Source organism: Equus asinus, chromosome 12, assembly GCF_041296235.1.
Source record: "Equus asinus isolate D_3611 breed Donkey chromosome 12, EquAss-T2T_v2, whole genome shotgun sequence".
Lineage (NCBI taxonomy): Eukaryota > Metazoa > Chordata > Mammalia > Perissodactyla > Equidae > Equus > Equus asinus.
Window position 1 is genome coordinate 61,841,359 of NC_091801.1, and position 20,005 is coordinate 61,861,363.

Consider the following 20,005-nt stretch of genomic DNA (forward strand, 5'->3'; position numbering starts at 1 on the left):
GTCACACACAGGGAAACACATAGCAGCTACATCCCCCTTCTTAACGTTTCCAACCACATTGTTTCAGACTGTTTACTATTCTCTTGGTATTCAGTCTCATTTTGCCTATTTATCTTTTCTTTGGTTTTAACTTTTTTGGTTAGCAATACGGTCCTCGCCTTATTCTGATAGTAGTAAGCTACCTTGGAATAATTGTGAGTTAGTAAATTGAGGTCTCTGATGTCTTGTTGCGTTGCAGAGATTTGTGACAACAGTTTCCATCAACAGAGTTTGTGTCAAGTGATTTGAGCTCTTTGGTTCAACCTTCTTTCTGGGGAAATATAGAGTAATAACTGTGATAATAATGATTATACATCTTCAGGCATATTGCTTGTAGGGTGCCTGTCTTTTATATTCATGAAATTAGTCTTATAGAAATAGGAAAGTCCCAGCCTCCCACTCACTAAACTTGTAGCCACAGAAGAGATTCCACTCCTGTCTCCTTGTTATCCTCACCCATCTCTTTCACGCCAAATTACTGAGGATGACTGACAAACATAGCCATGGAAACTGGACCAGCAGCTCTTTAGTCCATATTTTGAAATGGTACTAGAGTTGGTATGTTACATACACACTATTGGGAAAACTTGGGATTCTCTGGAGAAAGGAAGAGGCGGAAGTAGAGAAATTTGTATTTTCCATTTCACAGAATGTAAAGTACAGGAAAATTAAAATTCCCTTTTCCTCTGCAAAGCAAGATAAAGAATTTCAAATTCCTTTGATGGATCAGGGTACAGTGTGTCGATTTAATTGCAAAACCATGACGTCGTCAAATTTGCATAAAATGTGAGGATGCACAAATAAACGGATGTGAGTGTATAATTTAGGAACTAGACTTTCATCTGTAAAATTGGATAAAAAACAAACTTACCCAAGGGACATTTGGAAGGTATTATTAAATACCATAGAACCCATCCTCACACGTATTTGGAGAAAAGAAAAAAGAATTTAAAAAATAAATGTGACTTTTAAAATCACCTATCCTATAACCCAGAAAGATAAAAAAGTAAGTGAAATAAGTGAAATCAAGATTCCCTACCTCCCTCCACTGTCACTTGGGCAAGTGATAATTTGTAGCCATTAGGCTGCTCTTTACATGTCCTCTCTGAAATCAACTTTATCTGAAGAACCCAGTATGTTGCTCTGGCTTCATGAAAAGCTTTCTAAAATAGAAAACAATGAACGTATTGTCAACACTAGAATGCTATTTTAAAATATATAGAAGTATTGGAAACAGTTCAGAGGACATCAGAAAGAAGGATTTGACTTACTGCATGAAAAAATATTAAAAAAGTATGTATAGCTTGGCTAAGCAAGGACTAAGTGGGAACACGATAACTGCCTGCAAATCTTTCAAGGGTGTGAACACAGGAAGGGAGGAGTGTTGGGTGGCTGTAAAAAGAAGACTCGGATTCAGGAGTCCACTATATCGCTTTCTTTTTAATCCTGTTGGAATTGAGAATCTTATAGTGTTATTACATTCAGATAGGAATTTCCTAGCAAAGAGGGTTGCAGATTTATTTTTTTTTTTGGAAGGGGGAGCATATTATTTGGGGACGTGTTAAAACTAGATCTGAAAGTAAGAGAAACTATATACATAATTGTCAGTCACATCTGCATCTAATTAGAGCTGTAATTGTGTCACATTAATGGCATAATAAATGTAACTTACACAAATTGTAAGGACGCAGAGAGGGAACAATGCCTGGCTTAGCACACTTTGGAAATGACATTACATTTGTTGTGATTTAAAGAATATTGCCAATATATTTAAAACAAAATATATATTTCATTTGATGAATGAACATGAAAGGTTAGAGAGTTGTCATTAAATCTTAGTTGGACTAACCGAAAACCCTTGAGAATGTTATGATGTCCTTAGCAAGAAATTGAGTGCTATCAAAGTAGACTAATTTAAAATAAATAGGTTTCCATGTCTTATTATATACAGCAATATATTTCTCTGTTACCCAAGTTCATATACTTTAACTGAAAACATTATCATTGTGTTACTGAAAGGATGTCCTAACCTGACAACCAGAGTTTGAGAAATGTTTTATTCAACAGTAAGAAAAATTATCACTTAGCTAAAATACATAATTTCATACAAAAGATGTAGTTGAATACACAGTCGCAATACAACGACATTTTTTCCCCTTAGGATACAGCGAACACGACAGAGAAAAAGGGTAACACAAAGCAGAAAAAGTGCAATATTCAATAATTACTCTGTTACCCATCTATTTTCAATGTAAACAAGGTAAATTTCCTTACCTAGAAACTCCATTATAAATCCAACGTATTTTTCTCTTACTGTCACTCAATATTTTCTGACTTTTACTTTATGTTTGAAAGTTGAATAAATCATTTAGGTTGAACTTCTTGTACTTCTGTTCTTGAAATAGTTTATATGTATGTAGATTCAAATCCTTCTTTGAAAAGACAATTTTAACTGGCAAAGAATAACTAACTTACATTGGGTATAATTACTTTTAGCCTTAAGACCTTGGCATGCCATCTACTAGAGAAACTATGCCAGAGAATGCCAGCCACACCTACTTATGAAATGGCCTTAAGAAACACACTCATTTATTTTCCCCCCTGATATTTGGTAAGTCAAAATAAATGATGACTGCGTAAAGACGTTTTGATGTCGGTCTAGAAAGGGAGGGATTATCCATTGTCAATGAAATTTTGAAAAATATAGCCAACATTTCAATATCCTAAAAAGTACCATACAGAAAGTTTCTTTTCATCAAAATGGTTCAGCTTTAAATTCATACTGATGGGCCCACCCGCTGGCGCAGCGGTTAACTTCGCACGTTCGGTTTCTCGGTGGCCCGGGGTTAGCCAGTTCGGATCCCGGGGCAGACATGGCACCACTTGGCACGCCATGCTGTGATAGGCGTCCCACATATAAAGTAGAGGAAGATGGGCACAGATGTTAGCTCAGGGCCAGGCTTCCTCAGCAAAAAGAGGAGGACTGGCAGGAGTTAGCTCAGGGCTAAACTTCCTCAAAAAAAAAAAAAAATTAATTCATACTGAATTAATTACGAAAGAATTATACAGTATGTGTGTATTTAACAACCATTACTGACCAGAATATGCATACTCGTAGACATGGATTATAAAGTGATATGAAAAATGAAAATTTGGTTGGTGGATTGTGGCTGGTGGCTGATATTTTCCTAAAATCCAAGTTTTTGTCATATTTTATTTTTAAGAAAACAATTGTAATAGACATATTCATTCAGCAATAAATTTTTTATACAAATTTTCTTGTAGTAAATCCTTCCAAAGTAAGAGAAGTAAATCAACTTACTTTTCCTTAGACAAGATAATCTTTTACTTACACATTTGATTTTATGCATGTAGTACTACCATTTATTCCTATTTACATGTTGAAATTTCCTAAGCCATGCCCACATTCTGCATTCTATCTGTGCCCTTTATTTTTGTCCTAAATTTCAGAGGATGAAGTCTTTAAAAAATAAAACTATGCTTAACTTTGCCAAATACTGGCGCTTCCTCTTTAATACAGATTTTCTTTTTGTCGGTATTCCACATACACAGATTTCTAGGTGGCTTATGGTTCACTGCTGAGTCTGTTACACAGGTGAATGCCTATCAACAAATGCCAATAATAGGAACCCAAACGATTTTTGAATGACCATCAAGCCTCCATTGTTTAATAAGAATTGATATGCATCTATCTTTTACCAATGGAAAGACATCTGCTCCTGGGAACAAAAGTAATTCAGACAGAATTGGGCTCAAGTGGAGAACACTGTGGGTTCTTAGGTCTGGCAGAGCCCACCCACCCACAAACTGTCAGGCCAGTCTTCTCTTTTATTATTGGTAGCCTAGCAAGTAGAGTTGGAGCAGAGCTGCCATGCCACTCCAAAAGAGATGTGTGATGAGCAGAAGTACAATCTGTTTCTGAAATGACGTCTCTATTCCGCCGCTTCCTCTCCCCTCTCTTGGCATCCTCCATTAGGCAGATTCCGGTTGCCTCCACCTGTAAGCAAGCAGAGGCAGGCAACATCATGCCTTTGGCATCAAGCAGAGTGAGAACAAAACAAATTAAAATGCTTTACAATGTTTTTGAACTTCCGTAAAGATTTTAAAGAGTTTGCCTGAAAGACGTAATTTTGAAAGTCTTTTGTTCGTTTATGTACATGTATGTATATTTTTGTAGGAGACTGAAATGAAGGAATCATTCAAGGGAGAAAAATATTCATTTGCCAAACAATTGGCAAGCCCCAGGCACTATAGATTTTACAAATACTGAAGATACAGTGACTAAAATGTCCTTTTCCCTGGGAAGAATATTTCAAGCATCCTTGGTGTGGGTGGTAAAGGGGTTATCTTGTATTCAGTCAGACTTTTCTGTATGGTTCTAATGGTTAAAAGTATATCTGGAGATACAGTCTATAGTTTAATAGAAAGTGATCTAATGCCTTTCTTTTATATGTTGAGAAAAGTCATATTTAGATTTGATATTAACTTTTGGGCAGCGCCAATCTATAGTCACTTCGAGGGCAGTAAAGTCATATTTAAGCATCTATTTTCAATATATGCATATATATAGACATATGCCCACATAGAAGCATATGCATACACACATATATAGTTACATTGTGGCTAAAATCTCTTGTAACTTTGTGTAAGTTGTAAATCTTAATTATATGTTATTATATAAGATGTGAGTAATATAGGCTGTGCTTTTCCTGCCCATTTCATTCTCCAGCATCTAAAGAAGCAAGAAAACTAAACAAAACAAAAAACCCAAATCTGATGAAAAGATATAAAAAAGGAAAAATTTCAAAAAACCAAACCAGACCAAACAACAAGAGTGTTTCAAGCCAAATGTCTACAAAGATATATTTATTCTTATGGGCTGGATGGGAGGTTGAATAGGATTCATTAAATCTTTTTCAGTCCAAAGCCAGGCAACGGGGAGAAGGAATGAGAAGAAGGAGATCGAGAGCCTCCAGTACAAATTGTGTTGAAAGAGGAAATACAAGATGTGGATCATTTTACGTGCATACCACAAAAGAATTAGTGAAATCTTGCCCGATCTGTCTAATCTCTCTGCCTTGGTTTCCTCTTGTGTAAAATGAGGGGGTCTAGACGACTAGTATGCATGCAACAAATATGTATTGAGTGCCTACTAGTGTTAGGAAAACATATTCACATACACTATTTATTTCATCTTGGCCTTATATTAATCTAGTAAAAAATTATTACAACCCTATTTTGAATGAGTGAAATAAGAACTCGGCAGTATTTGCAGGATTTATTGAAAGTCTGAATGATCTCTAGATTCTCTTCCAGATGCTAAAAACTATCTTTAAATTTATAATGTTAAGCGAGGCACAGGATCAAAGAGTAATATGTATAGTAACCACGTGGACACAAGTCTCTTCAATGGAGACCAAAAAGATAACTTGGACTCTTCGTCCCCCACCATTTCTTTCCCATTCCCTAATCTCTTCCTTCCACTACCACATACATATAAGTCAGGGCTTGACAATTTTTTTCTGGTAAGGGGTACATAGTAAATATTATAGGCTTTGTAAGCCACATAGCTTCTGCTGCAGCTACTCAACTCTGCGGGTGCAGCATGAAAGCATCCAAAGATACATAAATGGGAGTGGCTGTGTTCCAATAAGACTTTGTTTACAAAGACAGAGAGGGTATCGTATTTAGCCTGTGAGCCATGGTTTGCCAGCCAGATACAAGTTGATCTTAAAAATGAGAGTATCCAGGGACTGCCTGGTGGTGTAGAGGTTAAGTTCACTTGCTCTGCTTTGGCAGCCTGGAGTTTGCCAATTCGAATCTTGGGTGTGGACATACACACTGCTCATCAAGCCATGCTGTGGTGGCATCTCAAGTACAAAACAGAGGAAGATTGGTACAGATATTAGCTTAATGACAATCATTGTCAAGCAAAAAGAGGAAGATTGGCAAAAGGTGTTAGCTCAGGGCCAATCTTCTGCACCAAAAAAGAAAAAGAAAGTATCTAGTAATAGTTTCAAAATTCATGTAAAATATAAACATCAAAATATTTTTTTTTTTTTTAAAGATTAGCACCTGGGCTAACAACTGTTGCCAATCTTCCTTTTTTTAAAATTTTTTTTTTTATTTTTTAAGGATTGGCACATGGGCTAACAACTGTTGCCAATCTTTTTTTTTTTTTCTTCTACTTTATCTCCCCAAATGCCCCCTGTACGCAGTTGTATATCTTAGTTGCAGGTCCTTCTAGTTGTGGGATGGGGGACGCCGCCTCAATGTGGCCTGATGAGCGGTGCCATGTCCACACCCAGGATCCGAACCCTGGGCCACCGCAGCAGAGAGCGTGAACTTAACCACTCAGCCATGGAGTCGGCCCCCTCAAAATATTTTAATAACAATCTAAAGTCTTGCACTTTAAATTTGAAGTGGATATATGGTTATCAAGCAAATTTATAATATGATCCTTTATAATAAATAAAAGCCCTATAATATGTTAGTGTTACCTTTGTATTTGTATGTGTGACTGAAACTGTTCACATTTATTCACATTTATCTTATAAAACTTGTTAAGGCTCTTGAAAAAGGCCTGAAGGGAATTTTTTTAATATATGGATGCGATGGAGCTGGGGTCTTCTATCTGGATAGTAGATAGAAATTTGATTTTTTCTTCATTAAATTAAGTCTAGGATCTGGAGCTGCAATAAGTTACTAAGGAAGAAAACAAAATAAACTAATTATTTAGCTCAGTCATTATCAGGCAATCAAGGATATTTGTCTTCTTTGTTAGGCATGATTGATTGATATCTTGAAGTTTCTTCTTCTAGTGTCATATGAATGCAAAACTGGCCTCCTAGCCAAACATGAAGATTCTTGGAGTTTGTGCTCTTTGTTAATGATCCTATGAGCTGAAGAGACCAGTAAATGAGTCAATCAATATATTTGAGCAATCCCCTCTCTGCTTTGCAATTTGAATGAGATGTGATATTAATGACCAAATACAGGGTTTGGTACATAGTACAGTCTCAATAAATATTATGTTTCCTCTTTATGTCATCATGTTTGCTATACCTCTTGTCATCTGCAGTAAATATCAGTTAAAAACTCTAAAGACATAATGGTGTGACAGGGACCATATTTAACCTCCTATTTTGAAAAACTGGAAACTTGAACAAAACATAGGAAAAATTATTTTCAGTCTTTGAAACACAGGCAGTACAGGACTTTGATCTTTGAGAAAAAAGAAAAAAATGAGGTAAAATTTAAGATCACACTAGACTTCTGACTGAGGACACGTTCTGAGCTGTGGAGTAGGAAGACAAAATCCGAAGTAGGAAGTAGAGGTCTTGCTGAGTTGAGAAGAAGTCTGGAAATTGAGAAGAAGTCAGCAAGTCTGAGTCCGTGGGAAGTTGTGTGGCACAGCTTTGGGGAAAAGGAAATGACGAAAAATAGTTCCATAACTTTCCTGAACGCAAACATGCCTATATGTATGGTAGAAATCTATAAAGATTGTGCAACATGATAACTGGTATTCTGTGAGTTGAATTCTTGTCAGAGTTCACACAGGACTGAGAATCATTTAAGTTCTCACCAGTTAGAATAGAAATTTCTTGGTGGTCAAGTAGAAAATTTAGTGGAAACTATAGAAGGGCTGGGTCTTGTAGTGAGACTCAAATATCCCAAGAGTAAAGGCTACTTGAGACCCACAGAAACTAAGCTTAGAAATTAGCCTCAAAAGATAAACGAAACTGTGAGTTCTTACCTGTCTACCAGAGTAAAGCCTACAACCAGCAAAGGAGGACAGTAAAATCCAGAAAGATAACAGTAAAAATTCACAGTGCTCAGCATCCAACGAAAGAGTACCAACCACTTAGAGAAGCAGGATTATGTAACCCATAACTAGGTGACAAAAGTCAGCTATTAGAAACAGATAAAAATAATAGCAAAGAAAGAATTAGAAGACAAAACTCAAAAAAGCTATTGTAATCACATTGGACTATTTAAAGGAAAACAAACATAGTAGAAAGAGAAATGCAGAGCATAAAGAAACAATGGAACTTCTAAGAAAAAAAATTACAATAGCTCAAATGAGAAATTTACTGGCTAGGTTTAATATCAGATCAGACGCTGCAGAAGAAATGATGATCTTAAAGACGTAAGAATGGAAACTATCCAAAATGAAACACAAATAGAAACAAAAACAACTGAAAAAAAGAACTGAGTATCAGTTATCTCTGAGATGACATAAAGAAGTCTAATATACGTGTAGTTAGAGTCCCTTAAAAAGGAGGAGCAGAAAAAACATTTGAAAAATGAATGGCTAGGTATTTTCAAGATTTGATTAAAACGTAAACCCAGATTCAAGAAACTCAGTAATCTCAACCAAGGTAAGTGTAAAGAAAATCATGCCAGTAATATTGTAATCAAATTGCTGAAAGCCAGTGATAAAGAGAAATTTCATAAGAAGTTACAGGGAAAAACACATTACATACTTTGGAGGGAAGTAAAAACTTGGAAGAAGGGACTGGCACAGGGGAAATTCCACGTTTTTGTTCCTTTGGCCCGAGGGTGTACTGCAGTCTCAGTGTGGGAGCTGTGTCTAGTGATCTGATCGAAAATCCTCGGTTCTGCTGGACTGAGAAACTAGGAGACAAAAATCCCAGTCTGGTCACAGCACCAGAAATGTAAAGGCATAATTCTGGGAAGGTGAGATCCCTGGAAGGGTGGTCCAGAGAACATTTATCAACTCTGTCCAAGTCCCTGGCTATTCCTTGAATCAAAGCTGTACAAGGCATACTTCACACACCTCGAAACTGGATGACAGTAACAACTGAGCTACGAGTGGCCTCACTGGAGGTGAGAATGAGAGTTTGTACTTTAAGTGTAAGCAAGTAAATTGTCTGCTCAGACAAAAATGTCAACTCTATTCAAAGGAATATAATAAAATACAAATTGAGTCTCTGCAGCATAACATTCACAATGTCTGGGAAACAATACAAAATTATTCCACGCACAAAGAACCAGGAAAATAGGAAGTGTACTGAAAGGGAGAGACAATCAACAGAGGCCACATGCTGGAATTATCAGACAAAGACATCAAAGTAGCTAATGTAAATATCAATTAGATGAAGAAAAATATGTTCGTAATGAGTGAAATATTAGGAACTCTGTGCAGAGAAATAGAAAATATGAAAAAAAGCCAAATGGAAATTTTAGAAATGAAATATACTCTGTCTTAAATAAAAAATTAATTGGGCGGCCTTATTAAGATAATGGAAATGGCTACGGGAAGAGTCAGGTTAACTTGACAAGAGATCAATAGAAGATCTGTAATTTGAAATAAAAGCAGGAAAAATAATGAAAAAATAAACAGAGCTGTAAGTGCCAGGGGAGCAATATCGAAAGTTGTAACGTGTAATTGGAGTCCTAGAAAGAAAAGAGAAAGTAGGAAGCAGAAAAAAATAGTTAAATTTATAATGACCCAAAACTTCCAAAATTAGGTGGCAGTTATAAATTTGCAATATTAAGAAATTTAGAATATACTAAATAAGATTAATAAGAAGAAATCAAACTTAAGCCCATCACACTCAATCTAATAAAAACTAAAAATAAACAGAAATTCTTGAAAGCATCCAGGGAAAATCCAAACATAAACACGGGGGGAAAATGATTCAAATGGCTGAAGATTTCTTGTTGAAACTATGCAAGCCAGAAGACAGTGGACCAGCATTTTTAAAGTGTAGAAAGAAAAAATAAATCTATCAACTCTGAAATGTTTATAGTGACAGTCTGATGAGCAAAGCAGTCTGAGCAAGAAATAGGAAATGCAGATATAGGTTTTGTCTGGTTGCATACAATCTTTGCTCTTTTTAAGCTCTGTGAGCTCTGAAATATATTTTTGGGTTACTTCAGTGTGTTTGACAAGACAGCTTGATATATTTCTATCAAACAAATGACTTTCATATTGCAACAACCTTTGTAAGCACCACTCAAATAAAATTCTCTTAAAAAGAAAAAAAAAAAAAGAAATGTTTAGCCTTTAAAAATATCCATCAATAATTAGGGCCAAATAAATATATTTTTTAGATAATAGAAAACAAAATCAGTTGTCGATAGGGGATTGACAGAATAAGAGATGATAAATACCTTTAGCCTGCAGAAAAATTTAACAAGAGAAAACATTTGATCTTCAAAGAGGAACAAAAAGCATTGGTGGTAGCAAATATCTGTGAAAATATAAAAGAACATGTTCACCCTAAATTTATTTAAATTTCATAGAATTATTTAAAGTAAAATTTATATTTTCTTTTGGGAATTGTAATATATTAATTTGTTACATATGAAAACCATCAAATAAAAAATTTCAAGTGGAGGAAATAAACAAGTTTCCTGTATTTTATGTGATATGGTACAATATTTATTATAGACTATGAAAAGTTAAAGATATATATTATAATTCCTGGAGCAACCACTAAAAGATGCAAAGAGATAGCTAAAGAGGCCATCAATAAATTAGAATGGAATTTAAAAAAATATTTAAATCATCTCAAATAAGGCATGAGAGGGGAAACAGGATGACAAAGCAGAGAGAAATAAACAGAAAACTATTAATAAAATAGATGACCAAAATCTAACTATATCAATAATTGTATTAAATATGTAGTGTATAATTATTACATTTTAAGGCAGAGATGGACAAAAAAGCAGAATCAACTATTTGCTGTCTGAGATGTAGTTAAATAAAAAGATACAGACATGTTCAAAGAATGGGGGTGGAAAAAATGCACTACGCAATCATTAATCATTAGAAGGCTGATGTGGCTATTTTAATATCCAGAAAGATGTATTTTAAGAAAAAGAATTTTTCCAGAGGTAAAGAAGAATATGCATGTGCTTAAACACAAAGTTTATATACAAGAAGCAAAAATTGACAGAATTAAAGAAAAAAGAATAGTCCCAAAATAAGAGAAAGAGATTTTTACACGCCCCCTTACCAATTGAACATCTAAAGGAAAAGTTCGTAGATGATATGAAGAATAATATCCACTGTCTTGATCTAATTGTATGGTTTATGCTGTGTTACCCATAACAAGTACAGAAAAAGAATTTTATCAAGGGTACAGCACAAGCTCACAAGGAGAAATCATATGATGGGTTATAAAAGATTTTCAATAAATTGGAAAGGAAAGATGTATCATACAAAGGATTTTCTCTGATCACAAGAGAATTAAATTAGAAATCAAAACCAATAACATATTTAGGAAAGTAAGAAAAATTTCCATTATTTGGAAATTAAATAACACACTTCCAAAAGACCCATGGGTCAAAGGAGACATCAACTCATAAAATACTACAGATTGAATGATAATAAAAGTACAGCATATGAAAAATAAAAGGGAAATACTTTTTTCACATTTAACAACTGATATAATTCAATGCTGCCAGATGTGAACTCCAAGAAGTGTTAAAGCAAATTCTACAGGCAGAAGGAAAGTAACACCAAACGAACACTTGGAAGTGTAGGAAGGAATGGAAAGTGGAATAGTAAAGATGGCAAAAACATATATGTTTTTCCTCGTTTTAATTTCTAACTTATTTAAAACATAATAAATAATTTAAAGCAAAATAATATGAATGCATTGTGGGGTTAATAACCTAGAATTAAATCTACAAAAATAATACACAGGATGGGAGGGGGGAATCTAAATATATTGCTGTAAGCTTCTTAGATTACATGAAATGGTGTCTATTACTTGAAGGTAAGCAATAATTTACTTTGCATGAACTGATTATTTTCTACTTTACTATTTAAATTCTTTTAATGATTTTTACTGTATTTTCCAAGTTATTTTCATAGTGATTGCTCTAGGGTTTGCAATATACATCTTATCAGAATCTCCTTCAGATTTATACTAACAATTCCAGTGAGTTAGAGAAATGCTACTCCAATTTTCTCTTCCCCAGTTTTTGTGCTATTATTGTTATACATATTATAAATCTAATGACACCTTGTTATAATTGCCACTTTATATGATTTTATGTCTTTTAAAAGAGCTGAGAGAAGAAATGAGGGCAAAGATATATTTATTGAATTTGTTATAGTAAACTTTTATTTATGATTTCTGGTTCTCTTCATTTTTTCCCATGGATTTGACTTACCATCTGGTGTTAATGACCTTCTCCAATATAGTACCTCCCCCTCCTCCTTCATGTTATTATTTTCAAATATGTTATATTTCTATATGTTATAGAACCACAGTACAATTATAAAAATATTGTTTTATAAAATTACTTTTTAAATCAGTTAATAAAAAAAGGAGAAGAAATATGTATTTCATTGTCTTCCATAATTACATAATTACACCAGTACTCTGTGTTTGTGTGTGTATGTGTATTTCAATTACTGTTTGTGGTCACTTGCTTTCAGCGTGAAGACCTTCCTTCAGTATTTCTTGTAAGGTTGCTTGGCTAGGAACAAATTCTCTCAAGTATCTTGGAATGTCTATTTCATTTTAGTGTTTTGAAAGACAGTTATTTTAGATATAAGATTCTTAGTTAACGAGTTTGTGTTTTCTTTTACCATTTGGACTATGTCATCCACTGCCTTCTGGTCTCCATTGTTTTTTAGTAAAAGTCAGCTGTTAATCTTATTGGGGCTTCTTACACCCGACAAGTCATTTTTCTCTTGCTGCTTAAAGAGTTTTTCGTTGTATTTCAGCAGTTTTACTATGCTATGTCTGAGTGTGGATCTCTTTAAGGTAGACTACTTGGAGTTTGTTGATCTGCTTGGTTGGATTGATTAATGATTTTCAGCAAACTTAAGTTTTTAGCTATTATCTATTTAAAACTCTTTCTCTCTCCCCTCTCCTTCTGGTACTCCCATTACACATATGTTGGTACTCTTAATTGGGTCCCTCATTTCTCTGAGACTGTTTCTCTCCATTCTGTTTTCTCCTTCTTGTTTGGACTGCATAATCTCCTTTGATCGATCTTCAAGTTTGCTCTTTCTTTCTTTTGCTAGTTCAGACAGATCTACTGTTGAGTCCCTCTAGTGAATTGTCATTTCAGTTACTGCAATTTACAATTCCAGCATCTTCACTTGGTTCTATCTTATAAAATCTGTCTCTTTATTAACATTCTCCCCTTGATGGGGCATTATCATTGAGCTTTCCTTGACCTAATGGTAATATTTGGTTTCCCTTAGTTCTTTGAACATGGTCACAATGACTGCTCAGAGATGTTTGTTAACTCCAGCAATGAAGTCTTCTCACAGACACTTTTGGTTGTTTTTTGTTTTCTGTTTTTGGGTGATACTTTCCTGTTTCTTTGCATGCCTCTCAGACACACCCAGAAATAATGCTTTACCTGCTCTTTAGCTCTTTGAACATATTTAAGACAGTTGATTTAAAGTCTTTGTCTATATGTCTAATGACTGAGCTTCCTCAAAGATAGTTTCTATTAATTTCTTTTTTCCTGTGAATGGGCCACACTTTCTAATTCTTTGCATGCCTCATAATGTAATGAGACATTTATAATTTTCTGTTGAAAATGGGGCATATTTTCATGTGGCCACTCTGGATATCAGATTCTCTCCCCTCCTTGTGGTTTTTGTTGTTTCCTTATTTGTTGAACTTTCTGAACCAGTTTTATAAACTCTGTGTTCTTTGTTGAATGTGGCTTTTGAGCTCTGCACTTTGTTAGCTGAGTAGTCAGTTAGCATCTTGATAGTTTCTTTACATTCCTGGAGTCAAAAAAAAAAAGAAAAAAGAAAAAGAAAAAAAAATTCTTTGTAGATTGGGACTTGTTTTGGGTCCCTCTTTAAACACTTGTCTAGCTATTTACAACTCTGCTTTAGTATTCACTTCCTACTTGCACAAAGCTTGAAGTCAGCCAGAATTGTAAGTGTAAGATCTTCTCAGGCCATTTCTGGGCAGGCATCCAGCCGTGGGAGTGTGTGTAGGCTTTTCAATTCTCTAGTATTTGTGGGAGATTTTAAAAGTCCTTATCCCTCCATGTATCTCCTTTCCCAATGCTGACCTTTCCAGGATTTTCAATCTGCCTATCCCTGTCCTGACTGTTATCTCTTGCCCTCGTCTGCTATCACCAATACTTGTGCCTTTAAATGCTTTTAGGATGTGCCACCTGGACAGCCACTCCATCCCTGAGAATGGTCTGAGTCAGGCAAAACAAAGGAAAGCCCTTGTGCTAATCCATCAGGGAAATATCAGAAAGGTTGAAACAGACAACCACAGTTCTTTGAGCAGGAGGCTAACATTACTCCCAATGGCACTAGTCATCTGCTCTAAGAGTGTGGGCTGTAGTCCTCATAGCTGCTGCTGACCTGGGGATTGGGAATGCGAGGTGGCAAATTTAAAATGCCACAATGCTCTTTTACTGTTGGAAACAGCTTCTTTCTTCACCCAAATTTTCCCTAGCTGTTGTGAGTTTTTGACTAGATTCCAGAGTTCTGTAAAAGTTGATTCTGACAGTTTTTGCCAGCTTATTATTTGTTTTTATGGAGGAATGGGGCCCTAGAATTCCCTCCTCCACCATTTTTTGTGATATCCTGCAATTCATTTTTGTATATTGACCCTGCATCCTGTGATATTCCTGTGTTTACTTATTAGCTCTGTTAACTTTCTTTTCAGCTTTATTAGGATTTTTTATATGGATGATTATGTTGTCTGTAAGATAATTTTACATCTTCCTTTACTATCTATGTTCTTTTATTTCTCTTGCCTTATTTCCCTATAAAGGACCTCCAGCACAATGTTGATTAAAAGTCCTATGGTTTCTTGTGATCTAAAGAGACATTAAATGTTTTATCTAAATATCCATTAATGACTGTTAATACTCTCATTTAATTTGGGGGTTAAGGAACAGGTGTCACAAAGCAGTCACTGATCTAAGGTGATTCTAAAATTCAACTCCACACAAATCACCAGTTCCTTAATTTATTTTTCTTTTAGATTGGCACCTGTTGCCAATCTTCTTTTTTTTTCTTTTTCTTCTTCTCTGCATAGCCCTCCAGTACATAGTTGTATATTCTATTTGTAGTCCTTCTCGTTCTGCTCTGTGAGACACCTCCTCAGCACGGCTTGATGAATGGTGCCAGATCTGCACCCAGGATCCAAACTGGCAAAACCCTGGGCCACTGAGGCAGAGTGTGCGAACTTAACCACTCGGCCATGGGGCTGGCCCCTACCAGTTCCTTAATTAATGCTCGGTTTTGCTTCCTGGGAATTGTTTTCTGTGGCACTTGGAAAGACCCTCTGAGCTTTGACTGTGTTCTCTGGATACTTGGCTCTCTACACTCTAACTCATCCTTCCTTTTTGATAGAAAAGAGAAGAACTATATTTGTAGCTGAATAGCTTTTCAGTTGGCTTCCTGTTCATACAACGTTAAGTGCTGAAAAGCTCATTTCTTGTTGAATTCTCCCCCAACTTTAAAAAACATTCCAGCTGATTTTGCCTTTGTCAATATAATTCTCATCAAACTTTGTGGGTTTCTTATAAAATTTATTGTAGTTCATTCCACTGGACAAAAAAGTACATATACAAATTTTTTCAAGACAAGCCTCTTTTAAAATTTAGGTTGAGAGAGGGTGCTACCTAATTATGTCCTTAAGATTATTAGAAGGTCATTTGTCTAGTTTGGAGAGTTTATGAGCATAACTTTAAATCTTTCTGAAGTCTTAGCAAAGGATTTTACCTCCTCACCTCTGAGGTGATCTTTACCTTGAGGCCCTTTTCTACTTTGAGAGCCTTTACCATCTGGAGAGGCTGGTAATTAGAAATAGTTTTATCTTTGAACACAGAAAGTCTTATATGCTTTGTATTTCCCCTAAATTCTTTTTTTAAAATTCATCTTTTTCTATCTATTCCTTATCATATATAGCTAAAGAATCCAGTAGTTGTTCAACATTTTGCCTGTAAATCTCCTTTTGCTAGTCTCTAAGTTAATTAGGTCCATTTTTTGTTTTTCACATTGCTGCTGGCTGCACTCTCACTAAACTTTCTGCCACTGCACATAACAAGGTTTATCTTTTCACCTAGCACCAATAGTATTTTCTTTGGCGTTCTTGCAACCCTCAAGCCCATCATGCAGCATCAACTGGATCAGTGTTCCCTGATCTCACAGGTTGCCTGGTCCCAAAGCCAATGCTACAAGTTTCACATGATTGTTATTATAGCTCCTTACTTCTGGTAACATATTCCCTTCAGTTATCTGTTCTGCATAACATACCACTCAAAACTTACTAGCTGAAAATAACAATTTGCAATTACCTATCATAGTTCCCTAGATCAACTGGGAGCTGCAGGGTGGTTCTCATAGAGTCTTTTGTGTGTTTATAGTTAGATGCTGGCTGGAGCTTCAGTCACAGGAGGGCTGAACTGGGCTAGATGTGCATGATGGCTTACTCACAGGACTGGAAGTTAATACTGGCTGTGATCTATGACAGCTCAGGTGGGACTGTCAAAATGTCTTGAGACATTTTATCATCACATCACACCTGAGTTCCAAGGAGGAGTGTCCCGGGGCAAACATTTTAGGTGACCCAAATGGAAAACTGAAAAGCTTTGGCCTCGGCCTTGGAAGTCATGTAACTTCGTTTCCACTGAATTGTGTTGGTCAAAATGAGTCAAAAGCCCAACTCAGATTAGGGGAAATGGCTTCCACCTCTCAATGGAGGAATAGCAAATTTCATATTTTGTAATTGACTGCATTTGGAATCTTGAGTTCTGGCTTCACTGTTAGCTTTCCCACCTATTAGCCCTATGCCCTGTAAAAGTTTCCTCATCTCTTCTTGTTGAGGGAGAGAAGAAGTAAATTATATGAAACTACCTTACATGCTGTCATAGGAGAAGCAAAAAGAAATTATTCATATAATCAAATTATCACTTTGAAACTATTTTGAACAATACTTTCCATAGGTGACAATCCTTTGAGTTTTACTTTTATGTAGGATTTTTATGGGCTTCTAGGTTAATTCAAAATCATTGAATTTACAATTTCTAAATAACTATGAGGAGTCAGGTGCTGTCCTAGGCCCTAAAGACACAAAGTTGAGTAGATATAATCCCCGTCTTCGCTGGAACAAAATGGAATAAAATATTGATATAGTGAGGTCCAGCCACAGGAGATTCTCACTTAGTTTTGGCTTCATGCCTTGCTTGAATTTTTGTCATCCATTGGCCAACATGCATTTGCTGAGAGCACATGTTAAATAAGGAAAAGCCTCTAGAAAGATTGCTCAATGAGGGGTTGAAGACAAATTCCCAAGCTATGCAGAGACATTCTAGGTAATCCAAAGACAGAATGGGTTGAAGGAGGCATTTTGTACACTTTTATCCAACACTGCTGATTTCTTCACCTGTTGCCACACTCAGGGACATTACTGCCCCCAGGGAAAGTTGGTAAATTTCAAAGATGAGAACTTGCCCTATGAACAAAGACAGTGGAGAGTCTTACATGGCATGACTCAAGGATCTCACCTGTTCCCAGATGTCCACTCCACTGCGTCATAATATTAACCTTTTGTATTTCACCCAAAGTTTACAAGGTTAGTCACTTTTTCCAGTTAGGCAACAAAGATGGAGACATTGTTTTCAGAATGCTTCTGTAAGTAAAATGCATACTCAACACAGTTTTCCGTCTCTAGCACTTTAGAACAAATTTATTTATAAAATTACCTAGTCACACCTTTGAATGTATAAAAGAATCTATCTTATAATGGAATTGTGTATAGAACAGTGAATTTTCAATAAAAGGCATAGGCACAATAAAAGCATAATACATAGATATATTCAGTTATTAAAATTAGACAAATGTCTAATATTTTGTTTCATTTAGACTGAATTGAGCTCCAGGAAATTCACATTTTTAAAAAGTTTCCTGGATAATTTTGATGTGCATCCAGAGTTGGGGACATTTGTCCAGATACATACTTTCTGATAACATAGTGTACAGGAGGTAGAAATTAGAGAATATACATGTAAATGGTAAGAATGCCCTTTCTCTTGTACATACCAACTAGACTTTTGACAGTAGCTAAATAGCAGAAATGTACCAAACATTTTATTGTTCTATTTCAATCTCTTGCCATTTGCCAACATGAACTTTTCCTCTGGAAATCCAGAACTACTTATAGCTGCTTGAATGCCTCATGCTCTTTCAAGCCTCTACGCTTCTTCATATGTTTTTCCTACTTCCCAGAATTCCTTTCTCTCACCTTCTTTTCTTTGCTGACCCTTACTCACGCTTAAAAATTTCATTCAAGCATCACCTCTCCCAAGAAGCCTTCCCTGATTTGGATCATCCTTTGCTTTTTTTCTTTTTCTCATTCTATGATTCCCCAAATTTTACAAATCTAAGATAAGTAAATATGCACAAAACCTCTGAAAGATCTGGGGCAAAAAGTATGCTTTCTCAAAACAATGAAGGTAATTTCACACGAATATGTCTAGCTACTCTGGCCATAGGAAGCTTTTCAAAAAAAACAGTTAAAAAAATCAAAGACACTTGTCCAATACTCTAGACAAGTACTGTAGTAGCCACAGAGTAAACAGAAGCATGGCTGCTGCCCACAGGCACTTATGACATAAAGATAGAACGAATATAGAAATGCAGATTAAAAGTTGTTTTGTTCAAAGATCTTCATTTCCCAGATTTGCTGTTTCCGCTGCCTTTTCCCTCATTCCATATCATGGGCTGCTGGATGAGAGGAAGGAAAAAATATCTTAAGCTGGAGGAAGAAGTGAGAGCTTTTTAGTAAAAACGTTCTGAGGGTAAGGATTATCTTTCCTTAAATCTTCCCAAATTCTCCGTTCTGAATTAATTATAACTCTCCACACCAAAGTAGTGCAGTGGTTCTTTGTATAGACTTTCACATCCAGTGGGCTTGGCTTTGATTTACTTTACTCATTTCATATGTATTTACTCAGTCCCTACTGTGTGCTAAGGGTATAAAAGAAAACCCTTTCTTTGCTCATGGTGTCTTTGAGCCTCAATTTCCTACATATAAAATGAAGATTAAAATTGTATTTACTTCGTAGAGATTTTGTGGATATTAAATGAGATGATGCCTGTGTAAGTCTCTTACTCTCCCTTCAATTTAGACCTCACTTATTCTGGAAAGCCTCGCCTGACCCCAATCTGCCTGGGTTGGATGTTCCTGTCTCATGCTCTCATAGCATTTTACTTCTTTTTCTGCCATTGACTGTTTGCCTGCATGCATTCCCTACCAGACCACAAGATATGCAAAATGAGCCTTTCTCTTCTCTTGTTATTCTCTCTAACACAGTTGTTACTTCCTTATATCGCTTAATCAGAATTTGCAATGACGTATTCTTTTTGTATAATTATTTTTTATGTTCCTCCCACACATGATTTTGTAAATCCGTGATGGAAACATTATAGTATAAATCCATGAGGGAAAGGCATCATTTCGCTTACCAGTCGGAAAATCAGAGACTGACACCCAGCAGTCATTCAATATGTTTTTTGAATAAATAAATACATTATAGTATCAATAAATGGATTTCAACTATCCGCTGTTATATTTAAAGTGAACTCCTTGAGGGCAGGGAACTGGTCTGATTTTGGTCTGTATGCCTTAGCAACCGACACAAACCTGTTCAACAAAAGTCTAAGAATGGAATTGAAAGTGGAGAAAAAGTTGTGAAGAAAGAACAGTCACAGGAAATAGCAGAGGGTTGGGAACGGGGTGAAGACCTAATGAAGTATAGGTGATTATCCTCCTTTTTCAACTAAAATATTTTTAAAAGTCCATAAATGAAGACTCACAAAACGGAACAGTATTTGAAAGGGAAATGTTAGGGAGGTGAGGAAAGGATAGAGAAACGTGACAAGGGATTGGGCAATAGCAAAGGGTACAAGTGTGTGAGGGAGGGTGCCGAGAGATAAACTACTATTTCTCCAATTGTTTGC

General features: G+C 35.7%; 1 long non-coding RNA gene across 1 annotated transcript in view; it reads right to left on the reverse strand.

The window, feature by feature from the left end:
* Positions 1-1,570: 1,570 nt before the first annotated feature.
* The window catches only part of LOC139039921 (uncharacterized), a 212,919-nt gene continuing 194,484 nt past the window's right edge, over positions 1,571-20,005 (reverse strand). The window contains exon 4 of the long non-coding RNA XR_011493304.1: positions 1,571-4,057. This is a non-coding gene — a long non-coding RNA (uncharacterized lncRNA). The remainder of the gene's footprint in view (positions 4,058-20,005) is intronic.